We start from the raw sequence: 18588 nt of genomic DNA, 5'->3' as shown, positions 1-18588 counted from the left end.
TGAAGAACAAGTCGAATTAAAAGAGTAGAAGCGTCTGCATTAGCAATACACAGACACATTGGGCTTGCTGTCACTAGGAGATGCCAGGGGTCACCGCACTGGTGGATTGAGAAGTGTATCATGGTCTAGGGCACAGAGTAAGTTCTCGATAAATATTTGCTGAAAAGGGAGGAAGTATGATGTTATACAGCTGCATGGCCTAGTTTAAAATATCCCAATTCAACAAAGTCAGAATGTGGTTAAAGAAAATCTGTTTCCGAGTTGTTTTAGTGGGTGTGGTTCCCTGTCAGCCTTGGTGACACATCGGGAACGATGGCAAACAGCCTGAGAATGCGTGCTGCAGAAAGTGACCTCACTGGCACAGCTTGGGTGGGCCTGGTGGCTCAGGTCTCAGAAAGCACGTTCACTGTAGAATGTTCTCCCATGACTAAGAAGAAACTGACAGAAAGTGAACAGATGTCATCGCTAAACAAACAGAAAACTTCAAATAGGTAATGGAAACAGATCGAGTGATGAGAGGAGGAAGCATGTTTAGATACTTTATATAACCTCCTGCCACTTTCATTGCCGTCACTCACTCTGCTCTCTCCTCCTAGTCCTCTCATGCCCTCCCCTCTGCCCTCCCTAAAGGAGCAAGGCAGGCAGTCCATTCCGTGGCCTGCCCTGCAGTCTACAGATCAAGGCCGCCTAGGAGGAGGTAGGGCCATGATTCCAAATGCCTGACTCCACAAGAGCCTTGGGTTATCACCATTACACCAAACTGCATTGTGCTCTGGCAGATGGCAGGTAACATGCAAAATACCTGAAAGGTTTTTTTAATATTTCTGTTATGATGCAGTAGTTATCTTCCAACTGCACCCTAAATCAAAGATTCCAACCCACCTCACCACCACCACCACAACAACAACAAATCTAACTAATGGTTTCTAATTTTTTTAATTGTTTATCTTTTATTTCATAATCATAAACTTAACTCTGCTTTCCAGCTGGACTCAGGGGGAGTAAGGAAAGTAGGAAACTCGAAGAACTGGAGTGAGAGCCCAAGATGAAACGATACTGCAAGCACACTGGGAATAGAAGGGTGATTTCCCAAGCTACACAAGGAATGGTCTGGTGCTTAAGATAAAACAGAAAATTCTGATCACATTTAATTAGAATTGTCCACAGTCAGCAATGGTGATCTTCTTGCTGGTCTTGCCATTCTTGGAACCACAACGCTCCATGGCTTCCACAATGTTCATGCCTTCTTTCACCTTACCAAAGACCACGTGCTTGCCATCCAACCATTCAGTCTTAGTGGTGCAGATAAAAAACTGGAACCATTCGTATTGGGTCCAGCATTTGCCATAGACAGGATGCCAGGGCCTGTGTGCTTCAGGATGAAGTTCTCATCTTCAAATTTCTCTCCATAGATGGACTTGCCACCAGTGCCATTATGGTGTGTGAAGTCACCACCCTGGCACATAAACCCTGGAATGATTCTGTGGAAGCAGGAACCTTTGTAACCAAAACCTTTCTCCCAGTGCTCAGAGCGCGGAAGTTTTCTGCTGTCTTTGGAACTTTGTCTGCAAACAGCTCGAAAGAGACATGGCCGAGGGGCTCGCCATCAGCGGCTATGTCGAAAAGCACAGTAGGGTTGACCATGGCTGGGCACAGCAGGACCAGACAAGACTACAGATTCAGGGGGCGGCATCTGCAAAGCGGCCAATGGTTTCTAAATTACCCATCAATGGACAGCCACAAAAATACCAACAGTTCCAGAAATTTCTGGGAAGAAAGGGATAGAGGAAGGAGAAGACATTGAATGAATGCATGACCTCTCACTTAACCTCATGAACAAATGGGAATATTAACAACACTGTCTCATAAAGTTTGTGTGAGGATTGAAAATGCTTAGAATAATATTTAATCTTAGCCAAAAGCTATATTGGCTTTTTGATATTTGATATTTTGATATTTGATCTTAGCCAAAAGCTTGAGAATCGGACAGAGTAAGAATTTAATAGAAGTTCCTTATTATTTGTCTTTTTCCTACCAGGTGCAGTGGTGTTTGCTTTTGTCAATGAGCCTCTAGAGCATTTCAACTTCATTATATGACACTTTGATGACTAAGGAGCACCTGACCTGTGGTTTTTCATTCGTCTCCCAGGCATCTGAAACTTGGACCAAGGAAAAGGAAGATCAATGAATTGATGCATTGACTTGAGGTATTGGCCAAGAATATTGTACATACCATGGGCTGCCCACAGAATGAACACGGCGGTCTTGGAGGAAGTTTAGCCAGAATACTGTTTAGGAATGAGTATGGTGAGACGCTGCCTTGCTTACTTTGCACACATCAAACAGGAACACCTTAGGATCCAAATGAAAAAAGACATGTCCGGTCAAGAAAAAGGTTGTCAGATCTAAGGGAAGCCCACCATGAGGTGGACTGATACTGTCTGTGGCTGCAACAAAGGGTTGAAACATAGGAGTGGTTTTGAGCACAGTGCTTGGCCAGACAATCTTTGTTGTGTTAAACAGAGCCGTCATGCGTTGGACTCGAGTTGATGGCAACTAACATGAATGTGTGTTTTAAGTTTTAATAACTCAAACGTGATTTCTAGCAATTTATTCAGTAAAAAAATTTCTATATGTCTATTTGGGTAGTCTCTCCTGTCGTGGAATACCATCTACCATAGTTTAACACTGTTTTCACCAGGTGTTCGCACTGCCTTAGCAAAAGTGAATTAAATGAGTCTTGAACTGGGAGTTGAACTTGAATGAGCCCTTGGAGCCCTGGCTACAGAGGCACAATGGAGAAGTGGCCAAAGATCCAAACTCTGGTTTTCTATCTCTAGTTTCCAATCCCAGCTCTTCCTTCCTTCCATTGGTGGAATCACCTTCACTAAATTGTACACAGCCTACAGGAGGCCTAGTGGTAGAGGGGTGACACATTGTGCTGCTAACTACCAGGTCAGCAGTTCAAAACCACCAAGTTCTCCTCGGGAGACAGACAGAGCTTTCTACTCTGGTAAATAATTACAACCTCAGAAACTCACAGGGACAGTTCTGTCCTGCCTGCAGGGTCACTATGAGTTGGCATTGACCGGATGCCATGAGCTATGCTTCAGTTTCCTCGTCTGTAAACTGGGATGCATGCTTAGCTGCTAGCGGAAAGGTGGATGAGTAAAACCCACCGGCGGCTCCAGGAGAGCAGACTGGGTCATCTGCTCCCAAAGGGAGCCTAGGAAACGCTTTGGGGTAGTTAGACTTTCCTAACTAAATATTGTCACTATTGCTTTAATCTGTTTCAATCCTCTGATACATTCAACGAATTGCTTTTCCTTATCTCAGATTGTGTCTTTTCTCAAAAGCCATGCAGAGGTTGAAGCTACAATCTTCATCTAATTTTGTAGTAAATTCCATGACTGACAAAGCAGACTGTTAAACTAAGCAAATACAGTGCATTCTTAGAATATTTTCCAAATCTTTTTATAGACATTGCTAAGCACCTACATTGTAAGACTTAAAGATTAAACCAAATGCATGCACGTATTTTTAATCGTTGTGCTTAACTACTGTTTATCGAGCACTGAAATTAACAACAGGCTCAACTCAAACAGTGAAACAAGCCAGTGACTCACCACATTTTAATGTTGCTTCAAATGTTAGGCCTCCTGTGTGAATGAGCTCAGAGATGCAGCAACGAGAGAATAATGACTAAAACCTTTTCTATTTCCGGCTTAATTTCACACGCAAAAAAATGTTCAGTTCTTGTACTTCTATTTAAACGTTCCCTGTATAAAGAAATCCAGGGAATCAGAGTTCTTTTAATAAACTTATCTTCTAGAGATAAGGTTTTCAGATGAAGAAGCAAGTAACTTGAATGAAAGTATGTTGTATGTTTAGAAGAGATGGGTTTAAGCATACAAAATCAATCGACTATTGTCTGTGTCCTGCTGCTATAAGGATTTTGGCTGAAATTTCCAGTCCCTTCCCAATGACTGACATCATACACATACCTGCAAACCAGGTGTAAGCAGCACTGTAACCACGGAGTCGTGATAACAGCACCTGGGGAAATATAAGGAGTAGAGAATGTTTGCCATTTTGGTTCCTCCCAGGAAAATTTCAAAGGTATGATTAAAAAACAAAGAAGGAAAACTACAAAGTTGTTTTGTTTAAAAAAATTACCTTATGAAGCTGCCAAAACGATCAACTTTCTTGTTTAGAGCGATGGTAATATGAAACACACATTACAAAGGGTTTAGGAAAGACTTTCTCTGACTATAGTCATGTCCTTTCAGTGAACTTCATATTTCCTAATTTTATATCCAACACTTAAAAGCTCTAATTATTCAAATTCAATTGACTAACCAAAATTGAGTGTCTTTCTTCCCTTCCATCCCATGATTTACAGGGAATGAGCTTTAGAACTCCTGCTAGAGTGTCGGTTGAAAAGGCATCTTACTCTCTATTTCAGAGTAATTGTAAGGCCACATAAGTTATTTTTCATGTGCAGCTGTTTCTTATCCACAAATGATTGCTCTGGGCATTTTTGCGTTACCACTCTTTGCAGGAGTGAAGGAATGAAGGGGAACCAGCTAATCTACAAATGTTTTACTTACAGTTGGTAGGAACCCCCTACCAAAAGAAAAATAAAGAAAAGGGGGAAAAGAGATGAATCAAAGCTGTTCATTAGAATTAAGAATAAAGAACTGTCCATTGATCATCTAAATATTAAATATACAAACCATATTACTTGCATTTCATTATCACAAAAGAGTTAGCTTCCAAGGTACTTCCCTCTCAACCACCCAATCCTGATACCACAGGATGAATTCTTCTACATATGAGCCAGCTTCTCTGATGATTCGCTCAGCATAAAGACTGGAGAAAGGCTTATTAACAACCCATGGTATGCAGATGACACAACCTTGCTTGCTGAAAGTGAGGAGGACTTGAGGCACTTGCTGATGAAGATCAAGCGTTGCAGCCTTCAGCATGATGACAGCTCAGTATAAAGAAGGCAAGGCCAAAATCCTGACAACTGCACCAATAGGTAACATCATGAAAAATGGAGAAAAGGCTGATGCTATCAAGGATTTGTCTTGTGTGGATTCACAATTAATGCCCATAGAAGCAGTGGCCAAGAGAACAAAAGATGTGCGGCGTTAGGTAAATCTGCTGCACAAGACCTCTGTAAGGTGTTGAAAAGCAAGGATGTTACTTTGAGGACTAGGGTCCGTCGGACCCAGTCATAGTATTTTCCTTTGCCTCATATGCATGTGACACCTCAAATAAAGAAGACTGAAAAGGAATCAATGCAGTTGAATTGTGATACTGGAGAAGAATGGTGACAGGACTACACATTTCCAGAAGGACAAACAAAGTTGTCTTGGAAAAAGTATGGCCTGAGGCATACTTAGAGGCAAGGATGGCAAGACTTCAACTTACTCATTTTGAACATATTGTCAGGAGAGACCAGTCCCCGAAGGACACCGTGCTTGATAAAGCGGTGGCATGGTGAACAAGAGGAAGGTCCTCAATGAGATGGTTGCAACAATGGGCTCAATCTCAGGAATAATTGTGAGGATGGTGCAGAACCATGCAGCATTTTGTTCTGTTGTGCAGAGGGTCACTATAGGTCAGAACCCACTCCTTGATACCCAACAACTAAAACAACGACGTTACCAAACATGATGTCCTTTTCCCAGGGACTGGTCTCTTCTGATAACATATTCAAAGTACCTGAAGTGAAGTAGGCCTTGACATTCTTTCTTCTAAGGAGCCTCCTGGCTGTACTTCCTCCAAGACAGATGGTATTGTACTTCAGGATAGATCTTGAAATGAATGTTTTGATGATACATGGGAAGTATCTTGAATTTGTAATCTCTGGCATAATAAACCACATTGTTCACCTTAGAGACATCATTGCCATTTTATGTTAGAGAACTATCAATCATCCTCCTGAGCTATCACTTCCACTGCCATCAAGTCAATGCTGACTCACAGTGATCCTAAGGGACCTGGTAGAACGGTCCCTGTGGGTCTCTCAGACTGCAAATCTTCACAGGAGTAGAAAACTTCATCCTTTCCCCATGGAGCTAACTGGTGGTCTCGAACTGCAGACCTTGCAGTTATCAGCCCAATGCATAACCACTACTCACTGACTGTGTCATTAATTTCGCCAATGTATAGAATTTAAAATACTGTTGAGGAAAGGAATTTATAAAGTATTGCCTGGCTATGAACTGCAATAGATGAATTGTTGACTTGTCCAGATTGAACTCTTAAGTAACTGGACACTGTGCACACAAACAATAGGGGTTGGTGATATAGAAAAAAAATTTTTGAGAGTGAGTGAGATAGTGAGTGAGAGAGTGAGTGAGATAGTGAGTGAGATAGTGAGTGAGATAGTGAGTGAGAGAGTTAGTGAGAGTGAGAGAGTGAGTGAGAGTGAGTGAGTGAGAGAATGAAAGAGTCAGTGAGTGAGTGAGTTAGTGAGAGAGTGAGTGAATGAGTGAGTGTGAGTGAATGAGTGAGTGTGAGAGATTGAGTTAGTGAGTGAGTGAGTAAGAGAGTGAGTGAGAGTGAGAGAATGAGTGAGTGAGAGAGTGAGTGAGAGTGAGTGAGTGAGAGAATGAATGAGTCAGTGAGTGAGTGAGTTAGTGAGAGAGTGAGTGAATGAGTGAGTGTGAGAGATTGAGTTAGTGAGTGAGAGAGTGAGTAAGAGAGTGAGTGAGAGTGAGAGAATGAGTGAGTGAGAGAGTGAGTGAGTGAGTAAGAGAGTGAGTCGATATGGAAAATTTTAAAATAAAATTTATTCTCAACAACAGAGCCATACCTGCCACATTAAAATATATCAAACAAAGCAAGGAGCGCATTAAAATAGTAAGTAAATGGTAGTTCTAAGCCACCATCCATTGGACACCCTCAGGGTAGAGATTCCACCCTAAGCCCAGCGTCTGCCAGTTCTATGCCATTGGCCTAGCACTCATCTGCTTCTTCTCACACCAGGAAGTTTCAGACTTATGTCCAAGGGCTACAAGTGAGTTTGCGGTAAAGTCAAGTTCACTTAGTGGGGTTTCCTCATGAATCCTTCTGGTTGTTGTCTTGAAGGATGCCATGCACCTTAAAAGAACAGATGTTAAAATCCCAGTAGTCTATAGCACACAAACTGGATCACCAAAGGCTTCATAGAAATTACGTTACATAAACCATAGGTATATGAATGGGGTTGGGGCTGATACTGAATTTTAGCCCCAATCTAAGAACAAGTCATTCTGTGACATGGCCATTGCTTGTTGCTTGCCCTCATGAAGAGATCACTGAAGTTACGAGTGCTATAGCAAAGTGTGGTGAAGAAACTAGATGGTGTCCAGCTATCAGAAGGAATGGTCTCTAGCATCTTAAAGACTTTTATTCAAACAAGCAACCATCTAAGGGAGACGACAACTAAGTCTACATTCAGGAACACACTAGGCTGTGTGATCCAAAGATTGTAAATAATAAAATCCAAAAGATAGAATGATATCAGAGCTTAACTTGTGAACAACTGGTTTGCCGAAGGCACTGGATGGCACTGGAAGCCATCCCTAACCCATTAGCAGGGACCCCACATGAATTAAGCCTCTGAAGAATACCCTCTGATAATAGATATAAATAGCCTTGTTATCAGACTTTTCAGAGTACGTTGTAAATTCAAGTATGGCAGACATAGATTAATATGTAATATCATTTGATCTCCCTGCTAACCAATTTTAAAGTTGTTTCAGTTTTGATTTTTGTTCTGTTTTTCTTTTTAAGTGAAGGGGAACTACATGTGGATGAAACCTCTGGTGACTCCCCTCTGAACCAGACCAGGCATGTGAACAGCCTTGTTATCATTTAGAGGACATTGGAAAGTGGAAAGGAGATCGTTGCAAATGCAGTTAGGTTGGAATTTAGCACTTTATCATTTGATCTCCCTTATGGTCCACTGTAAATTTGCTCTAACTTTTAATGTTTTCTGCTTTCTTTTTGATGAAAGCTTTTATCTGTTTTACATTGTTAGTTGTTTTTCAAAATGTTTTCCTGTATGTAAAATCCAGGATAGGTCAATCTGTAGGGATATTAACTGGTTCCTAACAGGGAAGTTGCAGGGAAATAGGGAGCTAATAACGAGTAAGAGAATGAAGAAAGTTCCAAAACTGATTATAGTGGTGATGATTGAACGCCTCTTGATGTGATTGAACTATTGAGTTGTATGATATGGCAATCATATGCCAATACATCAAATATATATGCATATTTAAACCACTGAATTGTATGATACAGGAATTATATGTCCATAAATACCGCTCACTGATGCCTAGAGTAATCACGATGCATTCCATTTCACGTTTGATGATTTCCAGTTTTCCCACAATCACACTTTGTACATTCAGTTAATGAATATTTGCAATGGTTTCTTCTCATTTGGGGTTATGTCCCATCAGCAAATGGAGGTCCCTCAAGCTTTGCTTCAGCCACATCCTTAGAAATCATCTTCACTTTGTGGAAGCAGTTCTTCCCCTGTCACATTTTGAGTCCAATCTGAGAGACTTATCTGCTTGCAGGATATCAGGTAATATTTCACTGCTACTCAAAAGATTTCCAGCAGCTAATCCCTTTGGAAAGAGTCGAATTAAAAAAAATTAACACTAGAAAGGAACTTACAGGTCTTCTAGGCCAATCTCACCGATCCTGCAAGTCATTCTATGCCATCTGGGGAGAGGGGTGGCCATTTAACATCTACTGTGACATACTCCCGTCTATTTGAAAGAGCCCTGGTGGAGAAGCAGATTACATGTTGGTCAGCTAACCACAATGTCATCATGTTCAAGGTTAGCAGTTCAAACCCACCGGATGGTCCACTGTAGCAAGATGAGGCTTTCTGCTCCCCTAACGATTTCCGGCCTTTGTAACCCAGAGGGGCAGTTCTACCTTGTCCTATAGGGCTACTCAGAGTTGATGTGATGGCAGTGCGGTTTGGTTTGGCCTCTTTGCTCAACAGAACATTCTGCATTTGCCAGGTCCTGCTCTGAATACTGCGTAAAGTGAACTCACGCGATCCCCATAAGCCTACAATAGGGGCTGCGTCATCAGTCCTAAGATGAAGAAAGGAAGCACAGGGCATATGTCATTTGCGTCAGGTTTCTAGAACCTGGACTTCAGAGTCAGTGGAAATGAGAGAAAGCCTCCATCAAGTGAGTTGATCTAACAACAACAACAGTCGACTGCGGCTTACTCATGATCACGAAGCCCAAGAAAAGGCAAAATCTTCTCTCAGCGACAAGGGTGCCACGAGTTAGAGCTAAATGGATGGCAACCCACAGCTTCCACTACAACATGAAACTTCCCACAGAGAGGCCAGCTCAGTAAGATTGTCTCGCTCATTCCACAAGGCAGATGGCCCTTCGCTTCTACTACTGAAAGCTCAAGTGATTGTACATGAGGTTGAAAAGCTTTGATTTTTTTCTTACCTTTTATGTAGATTTGCTGCATAAAAATTCAAATTTCACGTAGAGAACACTGAACTAACTGTAAAGATTTTCATAAGAGTTAAGATTGCCACAATACACAATCCCTCCCCAAACATAAGCCCACTGCCATTGGGTTGATTGTGACTCATAGTGAGACTATAAATCTTTAGGGGATTACCTCACATTTTTCCTACACATAGCCACCTAGCATTTATTAAGATGACAATCAGTGACATACATACCTATATATTTTTTAAACTCCTTAAAATTTATAAAGTGACCCATAAAATACAGGAGGGTTAAGAAGAATTGCAAGGAAGCAACGAAGCCCACACGGAGGAAGCACACCAGCCTATGTGATCATGAGGTGTTGATAGGATCAGGTCTCAGGCATCAGAAGACCAAAAACAAACAATTATATTGATGCCAATGAAGGGCATCAGAGAGGAGACCCAAAGCCCTTCTGTAGACAATCAGACATCCCCTCAGAGAAGGGTCACAAGAAAGGAACGAGCCAGCCAGGATAGCACTGGTGCAGTATAGCACCAAAGAAACACACAACATTCCTCGAGTTCTTTAATGCTTCCTTACCACCCCACCCCCACTATCATGACCCCAGTTCTACCTTACAAACCCGGCTAGACCAGGGCATGTGCACTGGAGTCCAGGACAGATAAAACCCCCAGGAACCGTAATGGGAGTAGCGATACCATGAGGGTAGAGGGAAAGTAGGGAGAGAAGGGGGGAAAGGGGGAACCACATAACATATAGTGCCGCTCGCCCCACCCCCATCCCCGACCACCACCAGGAGGATGAACAACAGAAACGTGGGTGAAGGGAGACAGCGGACTGCGTAAGATATGAAAATAATATATCATTTATCAAGGGTTCATGAGGGTGGGGGTGAGAGGGAGGGGAAAAAAGAGGAGCTGATAGCAAGGGCTCCAGTAGAAAGAAAATGTCTTGAAAAGGATGATGGCAACATATGTTCAAATGTGATTGATACAAATGGATTGTTATAAGAGCTGTAAGAGCCCTAATAAAATGATTTATTTATACAAGAAAAAAAAGGAGAAATGGAAATAGAAAACAGGAAGTAGGATAAGTGATGTAAATTGCAGGGATTACAGTCAATGACATGAAACAAAAGATTTATGAATTGTTGAATGGAAAATTGATATACTCTGTTAAACTTCAATTCACAATAGCAAGTTTTTTTAAATGAAGCAGGGAAAGTACTTTAATTCTAGCATAGCAAAAGCCTGAATTAAAGTATATATTAAATGAATCTAATCAGACAAATTTAGTGATTCTCCATGTAGAAATAAATAGATTTGGCCTATTCACGTATCAAAGTCTAAACAACCTTGTGGCTCGTTTTAAATGTATAACGATGAAAAAATGATGGAGTCTATTTCAAAATAGCATTTTCTCTGAGAATTTTAATAACATTTATAATGGAGACTATATTATTTAAAAACCAATAGAATCTGGGGTCCTAAAGATTTGTATGAAAATAAGCAGCCATGTAAATGAGGTGTCAGCTAAGTCCGCATGGAAGCACGTCACCCAAGGATTGTAAATAACACAAGCCGTGATCAGAGGAGGAAATTGTATAAGATCTTAAATTCTGAGCACCTGGTTTGCAGAAGACTAAGGATACAGGGTCCTCAAGTGGATTCAGCTTCTACTGAATTCCCTTGGTCCGGCGTGCTCAATACGTCAATCGCGATCTACTGGTCAATCGCAAAAGTCGTGTGGATAGATCACATAGCATTAAAAAAAATAGACATAAGCCTATCATCAATCCCGTCCCTTAACTGATTTACAGCGCAGCTAATCAGATGCAATCTTAGGTGTCAAAACCATGTGTAAACAATAGCGCTAAGTGCTGCAAACCTGACAAGCTAAGTTATTGCCAATTTTTAGACCTTTGGTTTTTTCTCTTAAATGTAAGAAAGGGTATTAAAATGAGTGGGGAGCTGGACAAAGTAAGAAGCCAAAAACAGAATGGGAGATTTTTACCCTATAAGCCAGCATTCAGCTGAAGTCCAGAGCGCATGAACAGTTCTGGAATTTACTCTCAGGGGAAAGTAGGCACACATGAGAAAATGTGCTGCCTCTTTGACTGCATTATTCGGCTTTACTTATTTATGTGAGTCAGCCTTTTCCCACATAGAGATCATTAAATCCAAGTACCCTTCACCCATGACTGATGATCATTTGGAAGTGTGTTTGAGGCTGGCTGTCATCACCTACTGTCTGGACTCTGCATCCCTGGCTCATTCCGTTCAGTGCAAGTCATCAGAGTAAACTCAGGTAATGACAAAAAATGTACATGGTTAACTGCGTTGTGTTGTGCAATATGGACTGATGCAGTTATGCAAGGCACATAAACATACATTGTACATATGAAGAATTCTCAATGCATGTGTGAATAAATGTAATAAATATATAAAATAAGCATATATTTTGCATTTTTGTAGTTGGTAGATCATTTGACTTGATCATTTTGTAAGTAGCTCGCGTGCTGAAGAAGTGTGAGCACCCTTGCCTTGGGCCATTGGCCAGGGATGTGAATAGTCTCACCCTCAGATGGAAAGTGGACTGCTGAAGCTATCCACTCAAGTCTGCTGCTATCAAGTCAAGTCTGACCCTGCATGACCGTGTTGAGCGATCTGCTTGGGTTTCTGAGGGGTTGCGCTGCTGACCTTGAGGCAGCGGCCTGGCACCGGGCCCGCTGCTCCACCAGGGCTCTTAAATTTAACATCTTATCTGTTTTCCCATTTGACTTATTTTTAATTTTCTCTTGCTTTGAATATTTCCTGCTTTCCTTTGGATGGAGATTTTCCCATTTCATTTTGTTCTTGTTGTTGTTTTAGGGATTTCTGGGTCTGCTTTTCTTTATGTGAAATCCAGATGGAGTGGAGACCCAAAGTCAACCAGTAAGACAATTGGACGGTCCCTCCCAGAAGGACCACATGGAACAGAGGATAAATCCAGGGTGTGGTGTGACACTGATGAGCCACATAACTATCGTCTAGCTCTTTAAGGTTTCCTCCTGAGATGAGCCAGTCAGGGTGCAGTGTAGCACCGATGAAACATACAACTTTCCTCTAGTTCTTTAATGCTTCCTCCTTCCCACTGTCATGACCCCAATTCTACCTTACAAATCCGACTAGACCAGAGGATGTACACTGGTACAGATCAGAGCTGGAAACACAGGGAATCCAGGACAGATGAACCCCTCAGGACCAATAATGAGAGTAGTGATACCAGGAGGGGAAGGAGAAGGTGGGGAAGAAAGAGGGAACCTATCACAATGATCTACATATAACCCCCTCCCTGGGGGACAGACAACAGAAAAGTGGGTAAAGGGAGACGTCGGACAGTGTAAGATGTGGGAAAACAATAATAATTTATAAATTATCAAGGGTTTGTGAGGGAGGGAGGGTGGGGAAAGGAGGTGGGGAAATGAAGAGTTGGTACCAAGGGTTCAAGTAGAAAAAATTGTTTTGAGAATGATGGCAACAAATGTACAAATGCGCTTGACACGATGGATGGATGTATAGATTGTGATAAGAATTGTAGAAGCCCCCAATAAAATGATTAAAAAATATTTCCTCCCCTTACTATTAAGGACTTTATGTGATGTATCTCATTACTCATGTTAGATTTGCATATGTTCATTTGTATATGTATGATCACTTGGTACATGGTGGTCAAGATAGATGGCCCCTCAGAGACAGTGACTGGAGGAGTGGTTCCCCGAGGGTATGGGAAGTGAGTATGGTGGGGGGTGTGGGGTTAGGCGGGGAGTGGAGCATAGATTGCATTGATGATTGTATAACCCCACCTAATGGGATTGAACAAGAGAAGTGGATGGAAAGGGAAGGGATATATTGGAATGAGTAAAGATATGTCAATAAGAATGTTATTTAAAAATAAGAAGAGAAATCCAGGATAGGTAAATCTATAGAGATATTAACTAGATGAATAGTTTCTTCGGGTTATGGCAGGGGACTTGCAGGGAAATGGGGAGCTAATTACAATTGGTATAAGAATGAAGAAAACGTTCTAAATTGATTGTGATGATGATGGAACATCTCTTTTTAATATGTTTAACCCATTGGGAGGTGGGGGAAATGAAGAAAATGGACTTGTTAGGTAAAAATATTGTAGATATTTAGACTAAAACCATTAGAAATCATTATTTGTCTCTAAAAAACAGATTAAAGCTAATTAAGATGATATATGTATACATACACAGATCTCTGTCTTGGAAGAACAGCTCTCTGGAGGTGAGAATGGCGAGACATTATCTCATCTACTTTGGACATGTTGTCAAGGGAGACCAGTCCCTGGAAAAGGACATCATGCTTGGTAAAGTAGAGGGTCAGCAAAATAGGGTCAGGAAGACCCTCCGTGAGATGGATTGTCCATGAGCTCAAATGTAACAGTTGTGAGGACGATGCAGGGCCAGACAGTGTTTCATTCTGTTGTCTACAGGGTCGCTATGCATCGGAATCGATTCAAAGGCCCTTAACCACACCGCTTGAGAAGTGGGGTCTCCAGGCTGCAGTAGGCTTCCTATCCAAAGTAAGATTTCCATGTTCCCCGATATTGGATGTGCTAGCTCACTGGGGTGGTGCAGCAGTTGGTGCCCAATTACTAACTGAAAGGTTGGCGGTTCAAATCTAGCAGTTCATTGCGGACGGAAAGTTTGGAGTTTTCCATCCTGGTGATTCATTTTCCTTAAGATCACAGCCATGAAAACCCCGTGGAGCGGTTGTACTCTGGAGCACAAGGATGGTCAGGAGGCCGAAATGACTCAACGGCAGCTGGTTTGTTTCCTGTTGTTTTCCCACCATCAGTGCTTGCCCAGCTCCTCCCACGGGGCAGCCGTCGGTCCAGGGAGTGGGGATTGCACAGGGACCGACAGAGCAGGGTCCTGGTTTCATGATGCTCACGTTCTTCCAGGGGGGAAGGTGTCTGATCAGAAGAGGCAGGAACCCTGTGTCCCTGACCCTCAAACTGTTACTGCAGAGTTGTCTATAAAGAATAGACGACTGGGAGAACTGTATGATAGGCTTAGAAGTGTCAATCAAAGGAATCTATCACTTCAAGTTCAACTTCCAAGGAGAAGCTTAAGGAAGGGTGTGTATTCTGACTGGACGATACATAACACCACCACCAGCAAAGCTGTGCACCTGTCATCACACTGAACTTCCCCCAAGCTGAGAAACAGCTAACTTGGAAAATACTGATATCTAAAAATGTATCAAGAACGATGGTAAAATAAACGCTGAAGCTTGATGGATGGAATTAACATGACAAGGTAGCTCATCATAGAGCCAGAGATTGACAAAATCATTCAATACTGTTCTAAAATCTTGGCTAGAACCAGAAAGCAATGTCTATTCCGTAAGCCCATCATGATTTCTGTAGGTCGACTTCTGCCATTGGTCGTTCAATCAAGCTCTGTGATAACAGCTTTGCAGAAAGAAAAGGCTGGTGCTTTTGACGTTCTCAGTCCCGCTGTTTTCAATACCTGGAAATTCACAGATTTGATTTGAGAAGTGGTTAGGACTGAGTTTTGAAAATGCAAGCTTTTGTCTTGTTCCAGCCTTTCCCCCATAAGTTAAGAAGCAGAGGGCTGCAACTCACCGCAGTGTCGGCAGCTGTGAGCCCCATCCAGCTCCCTCCTCCCTTAAAGGAGACTCACAGGAGCAGGTCTGCCTTGCCCTAGGGCAGCGGTTCTCCACCTTTCTCATGCCGCCACCCTTTCAGACAGCTCCTCCTGGTGTGAGGACCCCTTACGTTACGTAGGCCTTACGTCTGCCTGTAGGCCGACCCGCCTGGAGATGGATAGAGCAGCGATGTCTCACTTCCTAAGACCATGAGAATACGGTCTTCGGCCACCCCCAGGTTGTGAACCGCTGCCCTATAGGGTCGCTGTGAATCTGAATGGACTCCATGGCTGTGAGTTTGGTTTTGGAATGTGCTTTCACTGATAATTTGCTTTAACAAAATATCCATGGAACATGACTAATTAAAGACAAAGAATGTTAGGAAATTCGGGGTTTTGCTTTAAGGGTAATGGGATTGTATTTTTTTTAATTGCCATAGCAAAACCGCTGCACAGACTGGCAGCGTGTGGTTAGCAGCGTGTGGTTTGACCGTGTGGTTAGCAGCTCAGCACCTAATCGTCTACACCTCCAGGGCCCCAGAGCAGGTTGGGGGTTCATTAAGTGACCCAATTGTTCAGTCCGCAGCATGTGTGCAAGATTCAGAGGCGCGTGTTGGTCAGAGCTAGAATAATAAAGTCTCAGGAGTTTGAGAAAGGCAAGCAGACAGTATTTTTAACCCTTCTGGTATGGAATGTTGATCTAGGGCCCATGAGAGAGCTTTGAGCAGGCTCGCACACCTGCAGAAACTACATGTAACCGTCTCTATTGTAGAATATCAACACATACATTGTAGGAAACATTTAGATCGAGTCTACGGTTTTCTTGCTTATCAAAGATCCTTATTCTCCCCAAAGGTCCTGATTAGTGATTTAAGGAGTCCTTATTTGTCTGAAGATCTAGTCCTCCAATAAACTCAGACACAACTTTGGTTTGAAGACAGCAGGCAGTCCCTCTTCCCCAGTGGCCCACAGACTGAGCCCAGAGATTCGAGTCAGACTCCTTCTTTTGCCGGGCCCTTTAAGGCCAGCCCCACATACTTGTGGCTGTTTGCCTTCAAGTCGGCTCTGCCCCATGGCGGCCTTATTCCGTAAGCAAGACCTTGCTCCTTCCGAGCCGTCCTCACAGTTGTTGGTGGGTTTGAACCCTTTGTCGCAGCTATGGCGCCACTCCCGTGCCAGGAAGGTTTCCTCTCTTTTCAACAAACACGGTGTTCTGGTACAGAAATCAGTCTTACAAAAACATGTCCAAAGCAAACAGGACAAAGGTGTCATCCTTCCTACTAAGGAGCTTCTGCTTCTGCTTTCTCCAAAACGGACTTGTCTGTTCTTCTGCAGTTCCCAGTATGTTTAATATTCATCGCCAGCTTCACACATCAGGAACCCATCAGCTTCTCCATCTTCCTAATGCCTCGTGTGGTGCTGACCCCCAACCATAAAATTATTTTCATTGCTACTTCATTACTGTCATTTTGCTGCTGTTATGAATCAGGCGACCCCTGTGAAAGGGTCATTTAACCCCCAAAGGGGTCACGACCCACAGGTTGAGAACCGCTGCTTTAGGATCTTCCTTTTACCATTGTTGGGCCTTTCCTCCTGCGAGGCCTTTGAAGTGACCATGACTTGGTTAGGTGACTAGGTGCACCGTCCCTCCACCAAGTGACGTCAAATATTTAGCTGTCCTTTAAAGAAAAACTGTTGCAAACATGGGGCAGAAAGCATTCTGTGACTGTCTCTTGTGTCTTTCAGGCTCTTCAGTTAACAATCAAAGTCCTATTACGTGCAGTCGATGGTCAAGGATGAGAAAATGAACCAAGTTCGATCTGCTTCTCACCTTCCTGGTTGACTGTGTAGCCGAGAACCTTCTCAGTTTCCCTCAGCTACATATCTACTGGAGAAAGGAAATGATACAAAAATGTATTCAAGTCCATTTAATGTCAACCAGAAAGTTCTCATTCAAACTCTAAATGCCTGAAGTAAAGTGACATCTAGTGTTGGTTAAGTGGCAGCGTACGATGCACGTCAGGAGAACTGATCTTGGGAAATAATGGACGAGAAGTCATAAAGTGATCAGTTCTGAAAAGCGCCACTTATTTCACTTAAATAATGATGTTTTAAAGTAATTTTGAAAGCACGTGTGCTGAGGTACAGATTGCACTGTTTTAACATCACAAAATATTCAAAGTGTCCAGATAGGTGCCGAGAAATAAAGGACATTCATGAGGTACCCACCAGTACAAACCTAACATTCTGCTAAAAGTGCTTCCAGTTGGTTTAATTGATAAGTGAACTTTGAAAAACTCGTTTGCCTCTTCAGCGTTTTCACACACACAGTTTAATGACACTAGTTAAAATTTTAAAAATATATATTTTGTGTGTGTCTGTTTCCAAACTTTGTCACCGCCCTAAACTGAGACTTGCTGTTCCTGAAGCAGGCTGTCTCCCTTCTCCCTCCCGCCCACCTCTCCCTGGTACACACAAGTAAACCTTGGCCATTTCTCATATGTAACATCATACGGTATTTGTGCCTACGTGACAGTTTCAGGCATTTAAAAAATGAAACATGCTAGGCACACTTGGTGCCCTGCAAGCTCTTCTCTGATTTCAGTTCCATCTTTTCCTCCTCTGAAGTAACCACTAGCCACCGTGTAATCCCAGGGACTGGTTTTACATTTTTAGTATGGATACATATCCACAAATGTAGAAATATTCTATGTTTACACTTAGCAGAGATGGTACCATAAATTAAAACAAAGAATAAACTCACTTGATATTGAGTCATTCTGACTCATAATGACACTGTAAGACAGGGTAGAACTGCTCCTGTGGGTTTCTGAAATGCTTACTCTCTACGTGAGTAGAAAGGCCCATCTTTCTCCCTTGGAGCAGCTGGTGGTTTTGAACTGCTGACCTGACTGTTAGCAGCCAAATATGTAATCCTTTATGTCACCAGGGCTCATCGTGCTATACTATTAAATAACTCTGCAACTTGATGTTTCTTGTTCATCATTATGCTTTTGAGATTTACTCAGACTGATCATCTAGCTCTCATCTCTTCTTTTAACTGCAATGTGGTAATTATTCATTGAATCATTTATATTATGCCTATGTATTGCACAGTTAATGGACATTAGATTTCTCCCAATCTCTTATAAACCCTGTACAATGAGCACTTTTATATATGACTTTTATTTATTGTTCAAGACATGTGCAAATTTTGTGTCTTGGAAGATTACTCTTGAATGCATGTTTTGGAAGGATTTTTTCGGTATATACATTTAGTAATATGGAGAATTTGTTCTCCAATGTGAATGTGTCTGTTTTTCACCAGCAGTATTGTCAGGCTTTTTAGTTTCTGACAATTTGTTTGGTGTAAAATTCTATGTAAGTGTGATTTTTAACTACCTTGTTCAG

This window comes from Tenrec ecaudatus, chromosome 6 (genome assembly GCF_050624435.1).
Source record: "Tenrec ecaudatus isolate mTenEca1 chromosome 6, mTenEca1.hap1, whole genome shotgun sequence".
Taxonomy (NCBI): Eukaryota; Metazoa; Chordata; class Mammalia; order Afrosoricida; family Tenrecidae; genus Tenrec; species Tenrec ecaudatus.
This window is presented reverse-complemented; position numbering follows the sequence as displayed.